Genomic DNA, 544 nt, shown 5'->3' on the forward strand with positions numbered 1-544 from the left:
ACAAGAGAATTCTTGAACAAAAACCAAACTGCATGAGAAATATTTAAAAGGATCAACAACTGGGATCTCACATTTTTAAAATGTTTTTGCACATCGAAAGAAATTCCCAACAGAGTGAAAAGCAAAACCCACAAACTGGAAGAAAATTTAGCCAACTGTCCCTCAGACAAAGGATTTCTATCTAAAACATATAAAAATTTTTAAAATATCCAACCCCAAAATTCAAAGACCTAATCCAAAAATGTGTATTCATCTGAGATGAATATACATATGAAAACATGTTCAATGTCATTGGTCATCCAAGAAATGCAAATCAAAACAACACTGAGGGGCTGGGGATTTAGCTCACCGGCAAAGTGCCTGCCTGGCAAGCGCAAGGTCATGAGTTCGGTTCCCGGTACCGGAGAAAAACAAACAAACAAACAAAAAAAAACAACACTGAGATTCCATCTCACCCCAGAAGGAATGACAATCAAAAAATCAACCAGTATCAAATGCTGGAGGGGCTGTGGGGAAAAGGAATCCTTTTCCACTGTTCGTAGGC

The sequence above is a fragment of the Chinchilla lanigera genome, unplaced genomic scaffold (assembly GCF_000276665.1).
Source record: "Chinchilla lanigera isolate Chin_1 unplaced genomic scaffold, ChiLan1.0 scaffold00129, whole genome shotgun sequence".
Classification (NCBI taxonomy): Eukaryota; Metazoa; Chordata; class Mammalia; order Rodentia; family Chinchillidae; genus Chinchilla; species Chinchilla lanigera.